The sequence below is a fragment of the Odocoileus virginianus genome, chromosome 19, assembly GCF_023699985.2.
Source record: "Odocoileus virginianus isolate 20LAN1187 ecotype Illinois chromosome 19, Ovbor_1.2, whole genome shotgun sequence".
In the NCBI taxonomy this organism is placed as follows: domain Eukaryota; kingdom Metazoa; phylum Chordata; class Mammalia; order Artiodactyla; family Cervidae; genus Odocoileus; species Odocoileus virginianus.
Genome location: NC_069692.1, coordinates 8,457,911 through 8,484,539, shown reverse-complemented (window position 1 = coordinate 8,484,539; position 26,629 = coordinate 8,457,911). Strand labels below are relative to the sequence as shown.

General features: G+C 39.4%; 1 long non-coding RNA gene across 1 annotated transcript; it reads left to right on the top strand.

The window, feature by feature from the left end:
• The first annotated feature begins 9,753 nt into the window (after positions 1 to 9,753).
• Positions 9,754 to 18,049, top strand: LOC110150878 (uncharacterized). The gene is made up of 2 exons (XR_002317881.2): positions 9,754 to 9,857; positions 17,848 to 18,049. It is a non-coding gene; the product is annotated as an uncharacterized lncRNA (long non-coding RNA).
• The last annotated feature ends 8,580 nt before the right edge of the window (positions 18,050 to 26,629 follow it).

Genomic DNA, 26,629 nt, shown 5'->3' with positions numbered 1-26,629 from the left:
TATTTCTCAGCCACATTACATTTCTTTTTTTTAGCCAACTGCATTAAGGTTTACAATATAAACTCAAAACTACATGTATAAATATAAAAAATATAAAATTTATTTATTTATTATATATACATATGGAATTACCTAATAAATAGTTAAAATTATATATGTGTGTAAAAGTCACTCAGTTGTGTCCGAGTCTTTGTGACCCCACGGACTATACAGTCCGTGGAATTCTCCAGGCCAAGATACTGGAGTGGGTAGCCTTTCCCTTCTCCAGGAGATCTTCCCAACCCAGGGATTGAACCCAAATCTCATGCATTGCAGGCGGATTCTTTACCAGCTGAGCCACCACGGAAGCCCCAAATTATATATGCTTATTGAGAAATAAAAAGAAAAGTACATCTGATTATTTTCATGAAGATACCTGTGTTCTCTCATGAGTGTCTGAATGACTAATTCCCCCCTGAGCTTATGAAAGTTTACTTAAAAATAGAAAATATTCCTAATATATCAGGAAGTAACATAACTATTCCTGATATTATAATAGTAACAATAGCATACACACACACATTGTGTACCTAGTATGTGCCAGGAACTATTAGAAATACTTGAAGTGTCTTAATTAATATATAAAGGTGGTTTTCTAAGAGAAGTGATGCTAGAAAACAGAAAAATTCTGTTTTCTAAGATGAGGAAAATAAGGCACAAGGTGACTGAATCACTGGCCAGGGTCACCCAGATAGAGAGGAGAGGATTTAAATGTAGCCTGATTGGTTGGAGAACCCAAATCCTAAACTCCCACAGGTAGATGAATGCACAGTGTCGGTGATTTAGCAAAATACTTGACAGATGAGTAATCTTGCCAGAATGGGTTACTGCTTCATATCAATTCATCACCAGGACTTTGTGACTGATTGATTTATCTTGTGCATAACCACACAGAGAAGTGGAAAAACACAAGACATTACATTCTTCTGGATCTTTCAACTTAAGTCATTTAGGAATTTTACCATTTCCTTCTCTGGCCTGTGGACCATTGTATTTTTCATCCTTACAATTCTCATTCCCACAGGAACAGTAAGAAGAGGTTTTTCTTTTCTCTGGGAGATAGCCAGACAGCTGACAGGAAATGCTAGAAGGAAACCTAAGAATTTGAAGGAATCATCTCCAAAGTTACCTAGCATTCCTTTCCTTTGATTCAGGTTTTTTAATTTTTAAAAAAAATCTCTTAAGAACGATTTTCTTTCTCTCTCTCCCTCCCCTGTTCCCCTCAATTTAAGACAGATGGGGGATTCCTTTTCTACTTCTTCAGTCATCATCAGACCCATCCTCCTAGTTTATCCTGAATATCTGATTTCTGTGGCATTTTTTTTCTTTTTTAAATTTCTAGACTTTCAGTTCTTTTTTTTTTTTTCTAATTGGAGGATAATTGCTTTATAATGTGTTGGTTTCTGCCATATGACAATGTGAATATCCATATATCTCCTCCCTCTGGAGCCTCCCTCCCCACGTCCTCCCCCTGCCCCAGTTCAAAGGAAACAAAAATGTGCTCTCTGCGGTGTGTATAACACGGCCATACTTCTGTTTCAAACCTTGGATGGCTTTGAGAGTGAGTGCTGGGGCCACAGGATATTTGTAGCTCTAATAATGTGAAGGCCAGTGGAATACAGGCTGGTCATCACCAGGAGCCCAGGGACCCAAGTTTCTTTAACAGACACCCATGACCTTGGTGCCGACTCTGGCTGCCTCTAGAGTGTGCACTCACCCCCACAGGGCCCAGTCTTTGATGCAAACTGTGCTCCTTATTCAGCCTTCCCAGGTGGCACTAGTGGCAAAGAACCCACAAGCCAAAGCAGGAGACTTAAGAGATGCCGGTTCAATCGGCAGGAAGATTCCTGGTCAGGAAGATCTCCTGGAAAAGCACATGGCAACCCACTCCAGTACGCTTGCCTGGAGAATCTCCTGGACAGAGGAGCCGGTGGGCTTCAGTCCATGGGGTGGCAAAGAGCCAAACAGGACTGAGGGACTTGGCACGTCCGCATGTGCTCCTTATTTACTATGCTGCATTGCGATTTCGATTCGATTTCTCCTTTGAGTTGTGAGTTCCCTTTATGACACACAGCACCATCCACCTCCATCCGCTAGGCTGCCTCCCCATCTGCTAATTCCTTTGCAAGTTTCCATTCTGTCCTGAGGGAGAAAAGTGCTACATAACGTACCTGATATGGAGCATTGATAACACATGCCCTGTAAGCGGCAGGTCAGTGAGAAAGGCAGCTACAGTGGGTGGGTGACTTGCTCAGAGCTGCACAGATGTGAGCTCCACTGCTGGACAGATGCCACATGGGCAGCTTGAGTGCCTTCTGATCTTGGATTTAAGGAACTGGGTACAGACGTCCATCCTTTGAAGGGTATGGAATCACAGGCCAAAGGATTTCTAAATTCTTAAATATTATCTTAAATTTCTTAAGCATTATTTTTGATGTTGTCCAAACACCGTATGTTGCTTTCTTTCCCAATGGATGAACTTTGTTTCCAAAGAGATATGAAAGGGATGCTGCTTTTTTTTTTTTCTCTAGTGCACATAGACTACCATTTATTAAGTGCAAGGATATCCAACCAGTAGGAGATCAGTCCTGGGTGTTCATTGGAAGGACTGATGCTGAAGCTGAAACTCCAATACTTTGGCCACCTCATGTGAAGAGCTGACTCATTGGAAAAGACCCTGATGCTGGGAGGGATTGGGGGCAGGAGGAGAAGGGGACAACAGAGGATGAGATGGCTGGATGGCATCACAGACTCGATGGGCATGAGTTTGAGTAAACTCCGGGAGTTGGTGATGGACAGGGAGGCCTGGCGTGCTGTGATTCATAGGGTAGCAAAGAGTTGGACACGACTGAGCGACTGAACTGAATTGAACTGAACTGAACTGAATGAAATACCCTGGCTCTTTGTGCCTCAGTTTCTTCAGATGCAATCATTCTTTTTTATATCAAATTATTTTTATAATGATAAAATTACATAAAAGAAGGAAAAACGAAAGTGCTAGTCACTCAGTTGTGCCCGACACCTTGCAACCCCGTGGACTGTAGCCTGCCAGGCTCCTCTGTCCATGGGATTCTCCAGGGATGCTGTTTTATCTGTTGTTGCTACTTCTGCTGGAGGCTACTTGGTAGTTTATTCATAAACTTTAAAAACTCAGCCATAGGTTATGTGATTTCTGGTAGAACCGTAAATCCACTCTGTGTGTGAGAGAGAGAGAAACAGAGAGGGAGACAAAGACAGAGAGATACATCCTTCAGAGGCCGGAGTAGGACAGGTTTTCTGTGCCTTGGGTCCTGAGCCATAGATTGTGTCTGAGTGCCCTCATTTCAAAGTGGTGCGCAGGGAGTCAGCGCCGTGGGATGATCTCATTTATGGTGTGGATGGGAAATGGAAATTCCAGTTCTGTTTTTACTTCAGAATATTTCTGCTTTTTTGGTTTCCATTTAAAAACTAAACCACTTAAATGCAAAACACAAGCGGATTTTTTTTTCCCTTAACCTACCTTCCTTCACACTTGTTGTTCAGTCGCTCAGCGGTGTCTGACTTTTGTGACCTCATGGACTGCAGCACACCAGACTTCCCTGTCCTTCACTATCTCCCAGAGTTTGCTCAAATTCATGTGCGTTGAGTGGGTGATGCTATCTAACCATCTCATCCTCTCTGCTGCCCCCTTTTCCTTTTGCCTCCAATTTCATACTTATCATTCTGAATTACCTTTACTCACAAGTAACATATTACTTGGATAAAGGTGCTGCTTAATAAACTTGGATCAGATTTTATTACCTGGTGATCTTCTTAGCCTGGTCAGGTCAGTACTTTGAAATTTAGCAGTCAGAATAAAATTTTGCTCATTTGACTTTTAATTGGTTTTCTAAAAGACCTTTTAAGTGGTGGTGGATATTGATTTCATCATGTTATTTATTTTTTTCCTGGAGAATTCTGAATGTACTAGAGGGCTATATTTAGGCTGGGCTTCACGCAACATCTGGGTAGTCCTGTAGGAGGTGGGTAACAGCCCATAAGGAATTTGACTCAAAGCTCAGAACACTGATTGAGAAAGAGCCTGGTGTTTAGCTCTCAAGTCAATGGAAAAGCAATGTGGGAGGTAATTATCCAATTTGGGATATTTCTGGGGTAAAAGAGTTACTATGTTAATAAAAATATAATATGGCCTAGCAGCTCTGGGCTGCTGTTTATCTTTGCATATCATCCACAGGAGATCTCTCCAGGTGCAAGATGGCTCAGGGAGATGGTGTTTTTGCCCAGGCACTGACTCAGTTAGAAGGTGGGTGTCTACATGCTGACAAACACAGAATCCAACACAGACACGACACAGGGAAAGTAAATGATGTACAAGGATCACATCATGGTCCTTCCACTATTCTTGGCATTGGTGAGGTTTTTGTATCATACTTAGGCTTAAGCATTGTAGTTTTAGAGAGATGAGTAATAAGGCAAAATCAAAGAATGAAAGTAAAGATTATAAGTGGGATAGGAAGGAGAGTTAGAGAACACACTCTGTGGTGTGAGGAAGAGGTGTCTGCTCATGCAGACTTTAACTTGAAGGGAAATTGTGCTATGCATCAGATGAGAATCACCTGTCCTACTTCCCATTCTTCTCCATTGTCTTTCCCTCCTCTTCCCAATGGCTATCATCAGCATACACACTGATTTCCTTTCAATTTCAGAAACTCTTTCTTTGCGCCGTCTTCCCTTGCCAGCTACCATCTCATTTCTTTGCTCCTCTTTGACTTTAAACTCTCCTAAAGACTTGTCATGTGGTCTCCAAGTCCTCCTTCCTTACTTCCTCTTAAGCCCACTTCTGCCCAGCTTCTGCCTCAAATGTTTCATTAGTCAAGTTACCGGTGACCTCCACATGCCTAGATCCTCTGAATCATTCTCAGGTCTCATCTTACTTGTCCCCAGTCATGTTCTTGACACAGTTTGGTCACTCTTTTCTCCTTAACACCCTTCCTTTGCTTTCCAGGATACCACGTTTTAATTTTATCTTACTAAGTGAAGTCAGACAGAGAGAGAGAAATATCAAACGATGTCACTCATATCTCATTTTTGAACTGATACAAATGAACTTATTTACAAGTCAGAAACAGACTCACAGATTTAGAAAACAAACTCATGACTAGCAAAGGAAACAATTGGAGGAGGGATAAATTAGAAATTTGGTGTTAACACACACACACTACTATACAGAAGATAGATAACAAACAAGGACCTATTGTAGTACAGGGACCTCAACTCAATATTCTGTGATAACCAGTATGAGAAAAGAATCTCAAAAGGAATGAATACATGTATATGTATAACCAAATCACTTTGCTGTATACCTAACACAACATTGTAAATCAACTATACTTGAGCAAAGGTTTTAAAAAAATTCTTCCCATGTTATCGATTACTCTCCTTGGTTTCCTTTGCTTGTTTCTCTGCTTCCCATTTCTCCTGATACCAGAGCACTCCAAGTTCTGTCTGGGGTCTGCTTCTTTGTCCACACTGACTCTCTTGTGGATCTCCCCAAGTTCTATAGTGTTGACTATCACCTGTATGCCGACATACCCTAATTAATATCTCCAGCCGATACTTTCTCCCAAGCTTTTGATTTTTATGTATAACTGTGTGCCTGACATCTCCACTTGGATATTTAACAGCAACTTCAAATTTCAACATGTCCAAATGGATTTTCCTTGCTCTTTCCCCCCCAAATCTGTTCTACCTTCCACCTTTCCCATTTCAGTCAGTGGCAACTCTGTTTTTCCATTTGCTTACATCCAGAACCTTGGAGTCATCTTTGGCACTACATTTTCTCTCGTACTCTAGGTCCAATCTTTGAAGACATTCTGTTCTTTCTACCTTGAAAATGCATCCAGAATCTAACCACTCCTTGTCTCCAACACTGCCGTAATATTGGCCGGTGCTGTCTTTTTCTCTTGCTTGTATTAGCCTGCCAACTGGTTTCCTGACTTCTTCTCTTGAGCCCTTATAAATTATTTTCAACCTAGCAGTTCATCAACTTTTAAAAATGTAAGTCAGATCATGTTACTTCTCTGCTCTAACCTTGCTCCAATTTCTCCCCCAATTAAAGTACAAAATCCTTACAATGTTCTAGAAAGACTGTATTAGGTTCCTAGGGCTGCTGTAACAAACTCAGTGGCCTAAAACAACAGAAATTAATTCTTTCACAGTTCTGGAGGCCAGAAGAATGAAACCAAGTTTTAAGAACTCGCTCCAGACACTCGAAGGGAGAATCCTTCTTTGTCTCTTCAAACTTGGGATGACTCTAGGTGCTCCTTGACGGTGGCTGCATCATTCCCATCACTGCCTCTGTCCTCACATGACCATATTCTCTTCTTTCTCTTATAATAATACTTGTTAGTACTATATTTAAGATGATATGGATAATCCAGGATGTTCTCATTTGAGATGATGAATTTATTTGCATTGGCAAGACTCTTTTTTCCAAATAAAGTCACATTTACAGGGTCCAGAAGTTGGAATGTGGGCATATTTTTAGTGTACCATCATTCAATTTTTAGGGTACCATTAGAGAATCCAGTGTATTATGGACCACCGTTACCTCTTGGATCTCTTTTTCTACCACTCTTCCCTTTAGTCACCTAGTTGCAATTGTACTGGATTCCTTAACTTTTCTCAAACATACAATGCACCCACAGATTGGGGCATTTTCACTGGCAAGTCCTCCGGGATAGTCTTCCTCCAGACAGGATCACGGGTCACTTCCTCATGTAACCGTGTCACGAGGTCACCCCAGTTACTCCATTTGAAATTGTACAGCTCACCTTCCTTCTTCTGCTGGTGGTATTTTCCATTTTTTCTCCCATTTTGGTTGAATGAGCAATTCTTCTGCTTCATGTGTTACTGGCTGGAGTACTAGGGTGGCACAAAGATCCAAGTGGCCTCAGACATATGGCTGGAAGTCCTTTCTGGCTTCCAGATGGGAGTTTAGCTGGAGTTGGTGGCCAGGGACACTGGTTCACTTCCACATGACCTCCCTATGTAGTTGCCTGGGTTTCCTTGTTGATTGGAGGCTGAGTTCCAATAAACAGCATTCTCAAAGGAAGGAAGCAGAAGCTGTCATTTTCTTAAGGTGTGTGCTCTGAAGTATCAGAGAATTACTTCTGCATCTTTTAGTGTGCTCCAACGTGTCAGAGTATTACTTCTGTATTATTTTAGACAGAGTAGTTGCAAGGGCAGTCTAGATTCAAGTGGAGGAAAAATAAACTCCAACTCCCAGTTAGGGGAGTGACATGTTTATACAGGAAGAGAAGAAGACATCTTTGGAGATTATTTACCAAAAAGACCTTCCTGGGGACTTGATAAACCATGACATGTCTGCCCACTGAAACAGATAACTTTATTTTTGTACCCCATCACTAAATTATTGAGGAATTTCTATGATCTTAAAAAATGAAAATATAGGATACATATTTCAACATTTTAAAATCTGAAACATATAGTTAAATCAGTTCATTAGCAATCCTCAAAGTTGTCTACATTTAAGCTTGCCCTGTATGCAGTGAGAAAGAAATCCACTGTTAATCCTTAATAACTGGTTAAAGTTTTATATAGTTTGCCAATGTTTAACAGTCAAAAAATTACTCCTTGGGACTTCCCTGGTGGTCCAGTGGTTAAGACTTCACCTTACAATGCAGGGTGTGAGGGTTTGATCCCTGGTTGGGTAACTAAGATCCCACATGCCGTGTGGTACAGCCAAAATTTTTTTAAAAATTACTTCTTAACATTATTACTGTTAGTTACTAGAAAGCTGATCTATAATCATATAGAAGGAGCGATCATTATTATAAATAGTATTTTGAAGGTCTCAAACTATTCCAGTGAGAGTTGTATTTTAGAATATCCCAGTAGATTTGGGCTAAGATGTTTTTGCTCTTTGCTGATGAAGTTGTGATTAAATAAGACCATATCTAATGAGATCTATAGTTTACTCTTTTTGAAGAGATTATGCCACCTCCACTATGAAGCTACATTTCTTTAGATTGAAAATAGGGGGATGAATCTTTTTTGCTTATACGTAAAACTTCTCTGCTTTAGACAGCTCAAACTGCCATTAAAACAAATAAACAAATCAACCAGGATTGGGTAGTTTAGTAGAAATTTTAGTAGGAGGTCCAGCTCTGGAATCTGGAAGTTAGAGATCAGGATGATGGCTTGGTCTGGTTCTGATGAAAGTCCTCTCCTTGTCTTGCAAATGGCCACCTTCTCACTGTGTGCTCATTTGGCAGAGAAGAGAGAAGACAAACTCTCTGGTGTCTCTTCTCCTAAGGGCAGTAACCACATCATGAGCCTTCATGACTTCATCAGAGTCTAAGGAGCTCCCCAAAGCTCCATCTCCACATACCACCACATTGCGGTTTAGGGCTTCAGCATATTAATTGCCTATAGCATTGACTCATTTATTCTCACCTCTCTATCTAGACTCTACTGGTAGCAGATAAGAATAGAACAGATGAATGAAGCAAAGAACACTTTGTCCATCAGCAAATTTTATTCATTTGAAATCCTTTTTAGTAAGCTTATTCTCATCAATAGAGGACATTATTGTTCAACCAGGGATATATAAGGTTGGCATCGTAGACAAAACAATGGCCTCCCCAAAAATACCCAAGTCATAACAGCTGGAATTTATGAATACATTTTCTTCCAGGGCACAAAGCACTTTGCAAATGTGATTAAGGGCACAGACATTGAGATGAGAAAATTATTCTAGATTATCCAGATGGTCTGAATATAATCACATGAATCTTTAAAAGTGGAAGAGGATAGAAGAGTGAGTCAGAGAGATGTCACATGAGAAGGACTCAGTCTGCTCTGGCTGCCTTTGAAGATAAAGAAAGCGGGCCCCTAGAAGCTAGGAATGGCCCCCAACTGACAGCCAACAAAGAAACAGGGACCTCAGCCTTGAACCTATAGCTACTAGGAATAAATTATGCCAACTGATTCTCCCTAGAGACTTCAGACAGGCACCTTAATTTCAGTCCACTGAGACCCTGTTGGATTTCTGGCCTACAGAACTCTAAGTCACTGTTCGTGTTGTCTTAAGCCAGGGATCGAACCCAGGTCTCGGGCACTGCAGGCGGATTCTTTACCAGCTGAGCCACAAGGGAAGCCCATCCTAAGCCACTAAGTGTGGTAATTATGGCAGCTATAGAAAACCAATACATTTGGTTATGAATTAAAGCTCTCAGTCTCCAAATTCTAAACAAAGAATTCTTCACCTCTAATCAAAGAGAATCGATGACCTTCATTTTAGCAGCTCTTCTAGAATCTTCATAAACATTTTCAGAATCATTGTAGCACTCCATTCTTTAAAAGCAATTAGAACATTTTGGTAAACTATAGCTTTTGCATATTCCTGTGTGAGTCAGAAGAGACTTGGACAGATAAAATGGCTGGATTGGGAGAGTAGGTAGGTCATGTTCAATAACCAAGGTTACAAGTCGGTGGGGGCATCTGGAAAATTCAGAAGTTATGGCAGAGACTCAGTCTCATAGTTGTGTTGTAATGTTTATTATTAGAGACAATGCTGTACACCTGAAACTAACACAACACTGTTAATAATTAAAAATGTTTTAAAAAGACAACAGTGGCCGGCTTTTAGAGCTACAACAAAAAGAGGTGCATGACCTTTGTTTTCAAACTCCATCAGGCCGTATGCTTGTATGCAGGGGTGAGAGACATCTGAAGTGCTATGTGTTTTTCCACCAGTATATGAAAGAACCTTGAAGTCCCACATTCCTATGAATTCAATTGCAGTGGAGATCACGGTAAGGACCCAATACCTTTGAGGCATCCTGCCTTCTTACTTAGTGATCAGACTTGACAATGACTAAATTAGTAGCCTTGGTGGTATTAAGATATTTTAATATAGTAAAATTTCTTGCCACATTTCAAATTAAAGCCTTTTCATTTATGATTATTCAGTGGAGGGAGTAAGGGATATTTTAAGTGCAGAGAAAAGTTTATTGAAATTTTAAGTAACAATAGCAAAGGAATCATCTATTTATTTTACCAGCCATGTCTATGTAAAGCATACATTCCTCATGATAGTCTTATTTGTTAATATTTTTCATAAAGTTGAACTGCTTCTATCACCGAAAGGTCAAAAATACAAATAAAGTATGATCATTATAAAAACTCATTAAAGTCTATTTCAAAAATAATAGTAATAATGACAATAATAAAAGTCATTTTCATTCTTTAATTCTTAAAGTACTATTTTTCAAAAGGGTTCTGGGACCTTTAATGACAACTGAGTCCAGCTACAGAATAAGGAAAAATGTATAATTTAAATGTATTAAATTATAGAGCTGCCTTAAGTGGCTCATAAGTCAGTCTAGCATCCATGAATGAAGCCACCTTCTGAAAAATTTACTTCACTCTCTTTCTCGCCTTCCATCCTCTGACTAGGAAAACATATTATCTTTTATTTATTTATTTTTATTGGAGTATAATTGCTTTACAATATTGTGCTAGTTTCTGCTATACAATGAAGTGAATCAGCTATATGTATACATATATCCTCCCTTCTTAGAATTCCCTCCCCCCCACCCCCATCCCCATTCCATCCACCTAGGTCACCATAGGGTATCAAGCTGAGTACTATTTACAATAGCCAGGACATGGAAGCAACCTAAATTCCAACAGAGGAATGGATAAAGAAGATGTGGCACATATACAAAATGGAACATTACCCAACCATTAAAAGGAACGAAACTGGGTCATTTGTAGAAATATGGGTGGACCTAGATTCTATTATGCAGAGTGAACTAAGTCAGAAAGAGATAAATATTTATTCACGCATATATGTGGACTCTAGAAAAATGTACGGATGAACCTATTTGCAGGGCAGGAATAGAGACACAAGTGTAAAGCAAGACATGTAGGCAGAGGGTAGGGGGGCACAGAAGGATGAATTGGGAGACTGGGAAGATGTATCATCCTGAAAAACTAACCAGGTGGCTGCTTAGGCTTCTCTGCTTTGTGACATTCATCACTTTAGGTTTTTTTTTTTTTCCTCACGTATTCTGCTTGTCATATATCAGTCAATCTCCTCTATTATCTGGGTGGTGTGTTTGTAAATTTTTATTTTTCTACTTCTGTGTCTTTCCAAGAAATTTGGTCAGAAAGGGGATATTCAAGGTAGACCCTAAACAGATTAAAAGTTTGATTTTTGCCTTTTCTAGTTTTATACTTCACAGAAAAGTCACAAAACATCATCGAGGACTCACCTCTATCATGTAGCCCTTTCTTACATCTCCGACTTTCAGGACGAAGGCACCAAGCCCCAGCTCAGAGGTGATCCGGGTATTGTCAGTTCAGCTGCTCAGTCGTGTCCAACTCTTTGCTGACCCCACGGACTGCAGCACACCAGGCATTCCTGTCCATCACCAACAGCTGGAGCTTGCTCAAACTCATGTCCATGAGTCAGTGATGCCATCCAACCATCTCATCCTCTGTCGTCCCCTTCTCCTCCCGCCCTCAGTCTTTCCCAGCATCAGGGTCTTTTCTAAGGAGTCAGTTCTTTGCATCAGGTGGCCAAAGTACTGGAGCTTCAGCTTCAGCATCAGTCCTTCCAATGAATATTCAAGATTGATTTCCTTTAGGATGGACTGGTTGGATCTCCTTGCAGTCCAAGGACTCTCGAGAGTCTTCTCCAACACCACAGTTCAAAAGCATCAATTCTTTGGCACTCAGCTTTCTTTATAGTCCAACTCTCACGTCCATACACGACTACTGGAAAAGCCATAGCTTTGACTTGACAGACCTTTGCTGACAAAGTAATGTCTCTGCTTTTTAATATGCTGTCTATGTTGGTCATAGCTTTTCTTCCAAGTAGCAAGTGTCTTTTAATTTCATGGCTGCAGTCACCATCTGCAGAGATTTTGGAGACTAAGAAAATAAAGTCCCCATGGATAGTATGATCCAGGTATTGTAGTAGCATTGTGTTAATTACCTGGGAAAAGAAATAAGCAGCCATAAGTGGATTCACTTTAAACTTACTGAAGGGTTCCAGTAGGCTTTTCCAGATTAAAAACAAAGAAAAATTGACTCCAATTACAAAAAACATTTTCCAGTGACTCTTTTATGCTATCAGCATTAAGAAACATTTCAACTTTTGGTAAATGAAAGAGAAAGGAAATGGAATTACAAGAGGAACCATTTCATCCCAGGAAGATTATTAGGAGTACAGGAAAAATGAAAATAAGAGGATTTTCTGAGTAGTAATATAAGTACAAATTAATGACAGGATGTTCTGATTTCACAAACGTATGTGCACTAATCCTCTATCAAGTTTGAATCCAATCCATGTTAAGTTACTATATATTTCGTGATCATGGACACATCCAGCCTCTCTGAGCTTCATTTTCCTTATGCAGACAATGGGGATAATAACAATAATTCTTGTTTTACTTAATAGAGTTGGCTTAGGGAGGGATACTGTGTGTGAAAGTAGAGTGTTTTTCTAAACATAAAGCATCTGGTATACCAAAACATTGTAATTATCAGCACAAAAATACTTCTCAGTTTATTGTCTAGCTTAGTAAAAGGAATTATTACACCTCTTCAAGAAAAGCACAAAATGTACTGCTGTAAATTTAGGGTATCTGTTTTCTTGTTTCAAAGAATATGCTTTATCAGTTTCAAAGAGATCAATGAAAAAAGAAATGCAAATTTTATCCATTCAAAAGTACAGTGTTCTCTGTGGACTGAAAGTGTTTTCATGAGACTGCAAGTTAATCATGTCCAATCTGCTTGCTGTTTACATCTTTTTTGAAGAGTGGTGTTTAGGTTGCTCGGTGGCAAAAATCTGCCTGCCAAAGCAGGAGATGCAGGCTCAGTCCCTGGGTCAGGAAGACCCCCTGGAGTAGGAAATGGCAACCCACTCTAGTATTCTTGCCTGGAGAATCCCCATGGACAGAGGAGTCTAGTGGGCTACAATCCATGATGTCACAAAGAGTCAGACATGATTGAGAACATGCACGCGCGCATGCACACACACACACACACACACACATAGAAATATACAGCTTAATAGCTTCACCTACCAAATGAACACCTCTTGTAAGTGACACCAGATTAAAAATCAGAATGTTACTGGCACCCAGAAGCCCTCTTCCTTGCCTGCTCCTTCCCTCCTGAGACAAACCACTTCTAATAGTTTACATTAGTTTTGCCCATTTTATATTTCATATAACTGGAGTAATACAATAATGCAGTGTTCCTATGTGGCTGGTCTGTTTCATACAACATTATATTTGTGAGAGTCATCACTCTATTATACAAAGTTATCAAGTGATTATTCTCGTGGCTGTGTAGTACTTTTTGTGTGAATACACCACAGTTTGTATATTCATTCTATTGCCAATGGGCATTTGAGTAGTTTCCAGTTCGGGGCTATTTTCCTTAGGGCTCCTATGGACATTCTGGTACTGCCTTTTGTAAATGTTTGCACACATTTCTGTTGATGGTAAGACATGCTTGTTCAGGTTAACAGATCCTGCCAGTTTTCCAGCCAATGAACATTTCTACCAATAGGAAATGTGAGTTCTTGTGATATTGCCCTTTCATCAACACTTGTTATTTCCCTTCTGGGTTTTTTTAGTCACTTATTTTTATTTATTCTTATTTATGTATAGTCATATTGCCTCATAGTTTTATTTGGCATTTCCCTGATGCTTAGTGAGATTGAGTATTTTTTGTTTATTAGTTGCACATTTGGATATTCTATTTTTTCAATCACTGTTCATTTTTCTATTGGATTTTCTTTTGTGTGATGATTTGTAGAAAATTTTCATGAATTGCTAATATCTTTTCCACTTGTGCTTTAGTTTTCCTGTTCACTCACCTATTATGCTTTTTGACGAACACAAATTCTTCTTTTTTGGTAGATATTTGGCTCCCTGGAGCCATAGGTTCTACAACTGCAGATTCAACCAATGGCAGGCAGATCAGGTACTACGTTTATCAGCCATGGTTGATTGAATCCTCAGTTGCAGAATCTATGGATATAGAGGGCTGACTATGTATTTGCGCATCCACAGACTTTGGTATCCATGGTGGGTCTGAAAGGATTCCCTCCCCTCTCCCCACTGTGAAGTTAAATAGCACCTCCATCACCATCACCTCACACATTTACCCTTTTTAAAAAAGAACATTTTTAAGTTCTACCCTCAATGAATTTAAAGTATACCATATAGCTTAACCAACTACAGTCACCATGTTACATGTTATATGCTCAGACCTTACCCTTTTTATAGCTGAAAGCTTGTACACTGTTATTAACTTCTCCCTTATTTTAATATATTCCAATTTATTATTTCTTCTATAGTGTTTTTTTTTTCTGATTAATAGCTCTTTGCCTAGGTTGTAGTGATGAAGATATTCTCTTACCCACTGACATCGTTCAGTAATTGGGAGTCAGTACCAACAATAAAGTAATACCAAAGAAAAAACACCTTCCACTTGGTTAATCAAATGTAATTAAGCAAATGACTGACTAAGCAATGAATATGAAGAGATGAATTTTCTGGCTGCATAATCAGTCACTTTAAATCTTGTCATTTTTTTAGGGTGAGCTAACAGGGTTGCTTTTTCTCTCTCGTGTGTCTGATTTCAGAAACATCAGGTTATCTGCAATGACAGACTTCATCCATTCCAACATGCCACCCCTCTCTGCCTGTGCCCCACCCCCAAAATAGAACCTTTTACAGGATTGTGGAGGATGCAGCTTCACAAATGGGATAACATGAGGGATTTTAAGACAGGAACTAAGAGCCAAAGAGGGAATGTGTGACTTAAGCTCTTGGCAGGTGTATATATTTTAGCAAAAGTCAATATAACTTACTCCCCATTTTCATCTGTTGACATTTCTGGTAAACAGTGAAGTCAGGGAAATTGCTTTTTGGTGCACAGGGGTTCTTTCTTTGAATGTCAAATATTCTTGAACACCAGATAAAATGGTTTTCCCTGTCAATCTCCCCTGGCCTGATGAAGCTAGTGTTTTGCTGCAAGAATAGACGCAGCAGATGTGATGTGTCTCTTTTTTTTGCCCCTCATATAAGACAATTGGATCAGAATATTTTGGGCAAATCAAAAAATACTTGGGCAGGGTAATATGATTTCTTTGAATAAGGATTTGGGTTTAGATAGGAAAAAAAAAATTACTTGTGAGTTATATGAGAGTCCTCAGAAGCTGTCATATGCTTTTGGCTTTTAGGGGACTTTTGACGATAAGAGTTAGGCATAAGATGTGTGAGAGTTCTATGTAAAAAGAATAGCTAAGAACCTTAATGAGAATTTTAAATGAAATGGGTGAACTACCCTGGCTAAAATGCACTGAAATCCTCACCGATTCAATTAACTTTTCTGATTCCCATGAGTTTGGACCTCTTTGCGACCCCATGGACTGTAGAGTCTATGGCATTCTCTAGGCCAGAATATTGGGATGGGTAGCCTTTCCCTTCTCCAGGGGATCTTCCCAACCCAGGGATGGAACCCAGGTCTCCTGCATTGCAGACAGATTCTTTACCAACTGAGCTATCAGGGAAACCCGAGATTGGACCAGGTGGAGCTAAATGCCTTCCAGGATGAAAGCATCCTCTCCAGGACTTGCTACCTGTCACTTGGGACAATCCCCCTTTCCTCTGGATCACTGCAATTGGTTTGCCTTGTTCATTACCTGTTCTTTATCTATAATGAATGCCCCCCTCCTCTACCAAAGATTTGGGAGGTTCATTTCATGTTTGCCTTGAGAGATTAGTCTGAATTTGTTTCTGTTAAAAGAGACATTTTTCCCCCTAAGCCTTCAGATCAAGAAGGCAGAAGTTAAATGATCTCTACACAGTTTGAGTAAGAAACTAGGAATCAGAGTGATCTGAGGGTTATAGGTTTTCTTGCTCTCTTTTAATACTTGGCTTTTCTAAAAGAGTCTTAAGTGGGAAGAGACCCTGGGGGCTTCCCCACAGTGCCTCTTTAAAATCCAAATCTGAGTTGTACAACTTGCATTACAGCCTCCTTTCTAACCACTTCCTAATGTGGTGTGTTCTCAAAAGTCTATGGAATTAAAGATTAGGTTTTTTTTTTTTCAAATTCCTTATTATAGATATGTAGATAATGAGAACATTTGGGTTTGCATTTTTAATAAATTTGGATTGTGGAAGGAGTCAGGTTGCTGAAGAAGACCAACCATAAGAGCACTTTGATTGAGGGTGTTGAGAAATAAAATAGAACCAAGTAATGAAATAAATGCACTGGTGCTTTAACAAAATCTTAAAAAATGAGTTCTTGATTATTTTACGGGGAATGAATTTTAAATGAATCCCTGAAGACCTCCAGTCAGCATCTGTTTGCTCCTCACAAAGAATAGCAAAAGCCCCAAGTTAGCTCAGAGCAGAGTGCGTGGGGAGAGCAGCGGAGGTGTGCATGAATTATGAGGTGAGCATGCATTCGTGGGTGGCTTCCTACTCCTTCCCCTCACCCCTCTTAGTGGGAAACTATTCGTATGTGCTAACCCTTGACATCACTGGGGGGAGCTGTGATATCCATCTAACTTTAAAACATGACACTGAGAAAAGGGGCTGTCTGCCTCTGTCTCCAAAGGACACCCCAGAAGTAGCCACTGGGGATAGAAGATTTCGGTCCCAGTCGTCTAATAACCCCCACGACCCCTCTGTTCCTGAGAACCTACACCAGAGCTTGGTCCTGCTCTCTTGTGTGTGGGCTGATCTCTTCCTATGATTTAAGATCTCTCATACGTGTTTCATGGACGGTAAAGGGTTTCATTCAAGACATAAGACAGGAATGGGTATGAGTATCATGAGTATCATGAGATGTCAGAGCATTGGCCCCTGAGATCACTCTGGGAGCCCACACTGACTTAACTCTCACCATGACTTTGTGCCTGCCAAGAAGAGGACGTGATGGAGATGGTGAGAATCAAACAGGACCCTACCCACATCCACGGAGACAGACAGCTGCCCCTGTGGTTTCCTTGGAGATGGAGCTGTTTTCAGGAATGATTGAAGCTAACCTTGCCCTTAAAGTCACCTCATTCCTGGGCCACAGGGAAGAGAAAAATCAACTTTTCTGTATAGAAGCTTTTGTCCTTGAAGCCATGTCACTGAGATCTTACTGTCCTCCTTTCTCTACCTGATGCCTGACTTGGGGCTCTGCACTTAGTAGGTATTCTATTAAATAATAACTGAATGAATAGACACATGACTAGCATGTATATGAGCACCAAAATTTAAAAAATGTGAAATTAGAAATGTGTGAAATTTAGAAATTAGAAAAATGTGAAATCTATTTTACAGGGACTTCCCTGGTGGTCCAGTGGCTGACTCTAGGCTCCCAATGCAGGGGGCCCAGGTTTGACCCCTGCTCAGAGACCTGGATCCCACATGCCACAGCTAAGAGTTCACATGGTGCAACTAAAATTCGATGTAGCCAAATAAGTAAATATTTTGAAAAAGAAATCTATTTTACAGTTATACACAATACTTGGTAAAAAAAGAATTTCTTTGGAGGAAAAATTAGGCATAATCACTAAAACATACTTTTGAAGTTATCAATATATTTAATGCATGCTTCCCATCCTGGCCCACCTTTAGATTATATAAAAACATATCTACTTAGCTTTTTAAGGTAAAAATTTTAGCCAATAATTAACATTGGTTAATATTAACCAATTAATATTGTGAGCTGTACCACTCCCAGTAATCCCAAACCCCTTTGCCCTCCTTCTCTTTTTTGCAGAACTTCCTACCCTGCGCCATGAAATTCAATTCACTTCTTAAGATCCTTACTGATTATCTGACTGCCCACTTTGGAACTCTATCCCTTGAGGACCAGAGACTTTGCCTACTTTGTTCACTACATTATCTCAGGACCCTAGAACAGTCCTTAGAGTGTATTCATGCTCACTAAATATATTTGAAATAAACATTTATTGACCCTCTTCTATGTGCAAGGCAGTGAGTGATCTTGTATATAGGGATAATGAACCAAGGACTATTTCTGTGAATGTATATCGATATTTTCATTGATACAAAGAACTTATAGATCTATACATGTACATATATATCACAATTTTAAATATTCAATATTGCAAGTTATTTATGGGTGGGTAGAAAACATAAAGGGCTATGCCCAGCTTGACCCATTTTTGACCTGATCCAGGCATCTTTGCTGCCTGTGTCTCCCCACTGGAAGTATGGCACGCTCTGGGTGCAGGTCACCTCCCAGGGCTCCACCCAGTCTGCCACATGCCCTGCGCACCCTCTCTCCCGTGCTCTAGAACACAGCTCACAAACTACAAGTCTCAGAGTAGCATCTGGCCTGCACATGTGTATTGTGGGGATTGCCAGGGGGTTGAAAATTCTTTAAGTCAATTTCTAACACTTAAAACTCTGGGGAATTCTCATAAACATCCTGATTTCCGCCTTCCCTTGCAAAGCCTCAGTATCTGTCGACACAGGGCTGGCATTCCCACGTGGCCTTGTGGGGCTGGGCTGGAGCCGCCACTGGCTGGGCAGATGTGCTTTCCTGGGGGCCAGCGTCGCCACGGGGCTCATCGCACCCACTCAGGCCAGGCCCTGTGCCTGGCCTTAGAGGGGCTGAGTTTACAGCCCCTGGTTTAAGACTGCCCCCCACCCCCAATACCTGCCATATTACAGCAAGCTTCCCAAAAGATGAGAATAGATAATAAGGCTCAATTCACACTGATTGGAAGTACATATACTTTTTACATCTAGGGACTGTCTATGTATAAATGAAAACTTATTTCAGAAAATGAGTGTAGATGCTTCAAACAAATACTTAGCTCTGACTGACAGTGGCTAAAATGTCTCTTCAAACCATTATGTCTTTTTAAGTCTTCCTCCACCATAATTATTAAGTCACATAATAATGATAATAATAAAAATTAAACCCAAGATAATTAGGGCTCCATCTCTTCCCTTACTTTGCACCCAACTCTCCCTCTTGGCATAGGAGAGGTGTTTTGTCATCAGCTTCCTTCTGGGAGCTAACAGCTTGGACGTAGACAGATTTGCAATTCCTCACTGTCCTTCAATACAATATGCTCATTAACAATACAATGTCAGAAACAGTCTTACTTCTCTTGGAGGAAAAGCAGAACATTTGGGATAATGGCTCAGCATGCTGTAAAACTTCTTCCTGGAGGTTTTCCTTTCTGGAAAAGGCAATCCTGCCACTTGAGCTTGTCTGAGTTTGTCTATTAGGCAAGTGTGCCTTTTTTACTTATATAATAATCTTCCATCTAGGTCACTTTGGGCAAAATAGCATCATAGGCTTGCCACTCTGTTTATGACGGAGGGGTTTCATCTCATGTGGGAACGCAGCAAGATGCAGTCCAGCATAGTTGTATACATCCAAATGAAAACACATCAAAAGAAGCAGACATCTTAATGTCATTGGATCAAAGAGAACCGCCCATCTAGCCTCTCCACCCTGAAAGGAGGAAACATGTGAAGAAATCTCCTTTGGTCATTCTTCTATTCTTTTCTTTTTCTTTCCTGTTCTTCCTGCTGGCAAGGATGGAAAGGCTACTTCATGTCAGGTGGCACCAAACTATCTGTAGGACAGCGTAGGTATAAGTGTAGATTTTCATTGCTTTGAAACAGTGCTGAACAATTAGAATGTTGTCACTGATACCCCTCTAGCAGTTTAAATAACCCTGCGCTCAGTAAAGGGTAACCAGTTTTAAGTAAACTATGAAAGCATACAGCTCAAATCATTTGAAAATAAGCAGTATGCAAATGGGAAGTGAGCCAGATGCTGGGGTGTATGCAATAGGCTGGTGGGGACAGAGGGGCCATTAGGTCCAGGGTGCAGTGAAGAGAAACCATCTTAGGACTGATCCTTGATGAAAGTGGTCCAAACTCAGTGTCGAAGATGCCTGGTAAGGTTTCAGCACCCAGGAGGAATCTGATCTTGTTGGGTGGGTTGTTACACTTGAAATCTCCAGGAAGTGACCTGGGCAGATATCTGGACCCAATAGCCTCTAGAGTTTAGTGGTTCAGAAAAAGGGGACCCCTGAGTGTGAGACACTAGCTGAGGAGTTTGGGTAGAAAAGGGTTCTAGGTGTTCAGTGGGAAACAAAATCACAAATCAGGAAACTGAGGCAGCCCAGCAGCCCAGTCCTCTGAGTTGCACACATGTAATGTGGGCTGGGAAGGCTGTAGCTGCAGATTCTCCCAGGAACCCAAGGCTGGTCTTGGCCATCACAGAACCACAGTTGCTGTTCGGTAGCTCAGTCATGTCTGACTCTTTGTGACCCCCATGGACTACAGCACACCAGGCTTCCCTGTTCTTCACCATCTCCCTGAGTTTGCTCAAATTCATATCCATAGAGTCAGTGATGCCATCCAACCATCTCATCCTTTGTTGCCCCCTTCTCCTTCTGCCCTCAATCTCTCCCAGCATCAGGGGTCTTTTCCAATGAGTAAACTCTGCATCAGGTGGCCAAAGTATTCAAGCCTAAGCTTCAGCATCAGTCCTTCCAAAGAATATGCAGAATTGATTTTCTTTAGCATTGACTGGTTTGATCTCTTTGCTGTCCAAAGGACTCTCAAGAGTCTTCTCCAACACCACAGTTCGAAAGCATCAATTCTTCGGTGCTCAGCCTCTTTATGGACTGGGGCAGGACTGAGAAGCCAGGAGCTTATAGACAGCAACACTGGCTAGGATATCTGTGTGTGTAAACACACACACACACACACACACGCAAACACACACCTGCTAGAAGGATATACTCCAAAATGTTCACAGTAATTATCATTGACTAGTGGAAATACATAAGAGTTCTTTGTTGCTTTTTTAAAAACTTTGTCTTCTTAGCTTTTTAGCATAAAACTTAAGAAAACTTTGGTAATAAGACAATAAGGTTCTTAAACTATGCTTCACTTTAACTTACACTTGAAGCAAGTTTAAAGGTGGGCCACTTGAAAAAAATTTAAAAAGAACGATGAAGGCATTTCCTCACATTATAATCTAATGTGGGTTTCCTTGGTAGCTCAGCTGGTAAAGAATCAACCTGCAATGCAGACACCCCGGTTTGATTCCCCGGTTGGGAAGATCTGCTGGAGAAGGAAGGTGGCTCAGCTGATAAAGAATCTGCCTGCAATGTGGGAGACCTGGGTTTGATCCCTGGGTTGGGAAGATCCCCTGGAGAAGGGAATGGCTACCCACTCCAGGATTCTGGCCTGAAGAATTCTATGGACAGAGAAGCCTGGCAGGCTACAGTCCGTGGGCTCGCAGAGTCAGACATGACTAAGTGATTTTCATACTATAATCTAATCTTAATCCTAGATTGTCACTTTCAAACCTTCTTTTCCCATCAAATTAGGGTGGAGTGGGTGATAAGGGTACCAAAGAAGAGAGAGTGTAAAAGATCATTTTTTAATGTTTCCCTGGCATGGCCTTGAAATATTAATTTGGAGAATAAAATGAAACTCCCAAAATAAGAATCAGAGTGCTTATACTTGGGTGAAGAGGAAAATCTTAACAGTTAATGTTTTAGTCTTGACCTTCAAGACTGTGTTTAATCTTCTTCCCTTTATTCACATATTTATCCTTAGCTATTTATGGAAAAGAGTCTCACTGTAACATCTTAACAATATAACATCTAGCTTTCAGCAAATGGTTATGCTTATTCACTGAGCTATACTCTGAAGGAGGCATAGCGATGCAAAGCTACATTCGCTGGGTTCCCAGCCCATTTCCCTCTGTTTCTACTCTTGCTAGAATTGTAGTGTTCAATGACAGAAATTGCAATAATTACTTGCAATGGTTCCTCTCACATGTAATGATTAACTTCAGATGTTGTTAGCACAGATCAGTGTTTCAGCAGCTTCTCATTGTCAAGGCTGTCTGTTCCGGTTTGTGTCATTCAGTATTCATGAATTGAAAATTCAGTATTAAGTATTATGAATTCTCCTCCAAATTAAGAATAGATTGAATGTAATATCAACCAAAATACCAAGAGTTCTTTTAAATGTAAAAATTAAGAAACAACCAAAATTTGTTAGGGAAATCAAAGAACCTAGAACAGTCTGGCTAGAAGCTTTATCTAATTTCAAGATACTATTAGGCTGCAGTACTCGGTACAGCTAGGTTGATAGGTAGATAGACAAAGATCAGTAGAACAGAACAGAGTCCATAAAGAGACCCATATTTATGTGATCAGTTTATTTCTCCCAAAGGCCCGAAGCAACTTAAAGGGGAAAGGAAAGTCTTTTCGACAAATGGTGCTGGAATTAATGTATAATTTTATAAAAAAGTATATCAATACTACCTCACACTCTACTCAAAATAAAATTGAAATGAATATATTTTAAAAAGTTAAAATTTAAAAAGTTTCTACAAAATATAAGCAAATCTTCACAAAATTGATATAGGTAAAAACTTTTCAATTGGATAGTCACAAAAAAAAAAATAAAAACTTGAACTTTAAAGCTGAAAACTTCTAATTATCGAAAGACACCTTTAGGAAAATGGAAAGGTAGGTGCATGTTTATTCAATCAGTTTTTGGTGACCCAGACCAGACTTCTCTCCTTTTTTCTGAACTCTGTAAAGATCCAGGGCCTTGGCACCAGCAGAAACCTCTTGTGCCTGTCTACCTCCTTGGAGTGTCCAGATGAATTTGGATCTCTTCTGGGTCTTGGATAGCCTTGAGGTTTATTTGGTGGTGGATAAACTCCTCTCTGTGAAGAGTATATTTTCCTTGAACTTAGTTTCAAAAAGAGGTACCTGGGTTACCCCAGTTGCAAAACCCTGGGAAGGTTTTGCTCAGTTGGCAGACACTGACTATCTTGCCCAAGTTGAGAGAACCCAGGAAGATTTTATTATGTACAGACAGAATTTATACAGACAAGTACTTGCTTAACTGAAAATTAAAGGAAATCTCATCCTCAAAATGGTCAAATTGGGGTTCTTTTTACATTTAAACTTTTTTTGCCTATGCAGCTAGAAAAAATCTGACTTGATAAAACATCTTTTCAGAATTCTGACCCTAAAAAACAAAACCCCTTCTATGAGGAACATTTGCATTTCTCTCCCCATGTCAAGTCTTTGAGATGTAAATATTCCACCTGATCTTAGGGGTGTGTGCGTGTGTGTGTGTGTGTGTGTGTGTGTCTGTTTGAGTTTGTTCTCTGCCAACTGCAAGATGCATAAATAGTGTACATTTGGCAACTCGTCAAATAAACTGAAATTCCAAGCAGTCTTTGTGCCTGGCTGTGCCAACTCTCAAGGAGAATTGCCATAAAGGATTCCAGACTGTAAGGGTCCTTTGTCATCTCAATTTTAATTATGTCATGTCTATGATAAAGGTCTTTACTTTCTCAGACTAATTTTGGAAGTAAACTCTCAATATTATGAAGGCTGCATTCTTTGCACTTTTTTATGGGGACATCTCTCGTGTCTTACTGGTTTGGTTCATTATTAAGATACTACCCATTTAGAGAAATGCAAATCAAAACTACAATGAGGTATCACCTCACACCAGTCAGAATGGCCATCATTAAAAAGTCTACCAATAATAAATGTTGGAGAGATTATGGAGAAGAAGGAACACTCCTACATTGCTGGTGGGAATGTAAGTTGGTGCAGTCACTTTGGAAAGAGTATAGAGGTTTCTCAAAGAACTAAAAATAGAACAATCTGTATAACCCAGCAGTTTCACTCTGAGTATATACCTGAAAAAAACACTCATTGGAAAATACAAATGCATGTCAACATTCATAACTGCATTATTTACAATTGCCAAGATATGGAAGCAATCCACTGATGGATGAGTGGATAAAGCAGCAGAGGTGCATATATACAATGGAATACTACTCAGCCATAAAAAAGAATGCAAACTTGCCATTTGCAGCAACATGGATGAATTTGGAGGGCATTATGCTAAGTGAAATAAATTAGAGAAAGATAAATGTATGATATTGCTTATATGGGGATCTAAAAAAATACAGAAACTTAGTAAATATAACAAAAAAGAAGCAGAGTCGCAGAATAAAATAGTGGTTACTAGTAGGGGGCAGTATAGTGGTGGGGAAGGGGGAGGTACAAACTATTGGGTGTAAGATAGGTTCAAGGATGTATTGTACAACATGGGGAACATAGCCAATACTTTGCAATAAGTGTAAATGGAAAGTAACCTATGAAAACTGTATAAAAATAAATTTTAAAAGAAAAAAAATACTTGTTTGGGAAACCTTATTTGTTGTCTCAAAGTTTCTTCAGTGAATTTTACAGATGCTAATAAAAATGTTACATTAAGTAAAATTGGTTAACAGAGAAATTTGAAGAAGCTGAGGGGAAAGTCAAAAGACTTCTCCCCAGTAAGGTACAAATTTTAAAGGGACTTGTCCCAGTAGAACAGAAATCTTTTGATGTTTATTAAGAAGTGAAATAAGTAAAATGGGCAATAATGGGATTAAACACAGGTTTCGATAACATGCTACCTAAAGTTGAATGGGCCGAAGGACTCCCTATGGGTCCACCTTACCTTAAAGGGCCCCAAACCAAGTCCACTCTGTTTACCCCATTTGAAAAAAGTTTCTAAAGGCTGGAAGAAAATTACACTGGGATACTTGATCATCAATTGCATGGGGCAAGAGTTAGGCCAATTTATCAAGCTGAAAGATTGACAAAAAGGACCTAAGTCCCTAGGCTCAACTCCTTACTGGGGATCCCAAAACCTTTATACAAAAATAGATAAAATGGCCAGAGGATCCAACAGAAAGTTTCTGGGACTCCTTGTTAAGACCAAGACTTCTCGATAGGGTTCTAATGGAAGCTAAAGTTAAAGGTAAAATACTTGATAGAACTGAAATGAATGTTTATAAAAATTGATGTATTTAAATGAGTTTATAATTATATTATGGGATAGACATGTCTTACTGGGGAATGCTTCCCTGCATGGTATTATAAGACTGGGCACACAAATCTGATTCTCAGACAATATTAATCAAATATACTAAAGGAAACTAATAGGGTTACCTTAACCCACACAATAAAAAGTAAAAACTGGGGGCTAATATTCAGGGACTAATAAAAGCAAATTAAAGAAAATGCAGTTGGGCTAGTTGGTCATTTGATATCATTTAGGTGGCAAACCAGATCCTTCGGAAATTAGAAGCAACTGTCTCTGTCTTGCAAATTTCTAAAATCAAAGTGTAAATACATCCCACAGTGACCTAAGGTTTAGCCCAATTAGTTCAATCAGATAGAACTTGAAACTGAAAGAAAAAAGGGGAAAAGAAGCCTTTTAATACTCAAACTGCTAAAAAGGCTCCTTCACCCCAACTTGAATTCACAGCCTCCTTAAAGATTTACCAAGGATGAATATAAATCTTAAGTCATTTCCACAAATAGTAAAAAGACTTTGTCAGCTAAGTAAATAGATTTAACTTGGACCAACTGTTATTTATAAACTAGTAAGTTTATACTGTAGTATCTGGATTCACGATTAAGTTTTAAAATGAAGCCATAACACCTCTAGTTATGTCTGTTTATATGCTGTATGTACATTATACATACATGTCTCTACCTCCAGATAGAATTATCAGAATTAAATTTACATAAGAGCTCTATTTAATTGACTTAAAAGTAAGCACTTATAAATTAAATATTTCTAAATGTAATAGAAACTAACTCAAATGAACTCCAAATTCATATGATCTGGGAAATATTCAGTATTAATACTGAGAACTCAAGTTTAAATTTGCTGGTTTAATTAATACAGCCATGTCTTACTCTTATTGCACCTAGGTTTATAAAAGTTGAATAAGCCCCTATTATCTCTTATAAAATTTATCAGTAAGGAAAGGAGCTAGGGATGATGTCTGATTTAGTCTAATGGCTCTAAGTTTTCATGGGCAATCTGAACATAATTGTTAGGAACAAGTGAGTTAAATAGATATAAATTGGGTAAGGGCTTTTAGGTGAATCTTTAAAAATAATTCTGTTTTGTGGTATGTCTGCTTAAACATAGTTTCTCCAGATTTTTGCTAACTTGGAATTTTAGAGTTCTGCTAAGTTATATGATGCAAGTTCATTAAATATCCAGATCATTCCTAAACAAAATACTGAAACACTAACACTGAACATAGGCTTCCTTTTACAGAGAAACTAAAGATATTTAGGACTATTAGTATAAAATGTTTCATGCCACACTGAAAATTTTTCTATTAAAAGCACATGTTTTCAAAAACTATAAGTTGAATTTACAGTTTTGCCAATCTACAGAATGCTAATTAATGTAAAGGCCAGTTTATAATTGCTTGCTTCTTAGTTTTCACCAAAATTAAGCTTAAAAAGAATTCTAATTAATATATATATAATTAAGACTGTTAGGTAGGTAGAATAGGAAACAGGAGTCCAAAATGGCGATGGCTAAAAGACAAGGAAGGGAAAAGCCCCTGAAAATAGAACAAAGGAAGGTCTGAGGACCGGAGTTAGGATCTCAGGTAGAACAAATAGCACTCCTGGCTAGCCCAGTTTACATAGGGC